The sequence below is a fragment of the Wasmannia auropunctata genome, unplaced genomic scaffold, assembly GCF_000956235.1.
Source record: "Wasmannia auropunctata unplaced genomic scaffold, wasmannia.A_1.0 LD336078.1, whole genome shotgun sequence".
Lineage (NCBI taxonomy): Eukaryota > Metazoa > Arthropoda > Insecta > Hymenoptera > Formicidae > Wasmannia > Wasmannia auropunctata.
Window position 1 is genome coordinate 49,803 of NW_012026812.1, and position 422 is coordinate 50,224.

Below are 422 nucleotides of genomic sequence, written 5' to 3' on the forward strand. Positions count from 1 at the left end.
CGTAATCGATCGTTATAGTGGGCAAAATGTCCACCCAGATAAAAGAAAATTTTGTGCTAAGTTTCATTTCAAAAGACCCACACAATTTCGAAATATCATAAGAGATTTGATTTTTTTTGATATTTTTTTTCTCCGCCAAATTTGAATTAATCTTTACAAAAAAATTCATGATTACAAAGGTTATCCATATACATAAGTTTGAATTTTGTTGTCGTTCTGTGCTGAAAATTCTGTTTTAAAAAAAATCCAAAATATTTTAAATAGCATTTTCTCTAGATCTAAAAAATTGGTCACTTTTAAAAAAATTCAGTAGATAAGTCTTATGCCATATTATATTCGATATTTTTTCCAGATTTTTTTATTTAGTGGAACGTGGCGAAAAAAAATAAAAATCGGTTTTTTTCTTATTTTTCGGCCTTAAA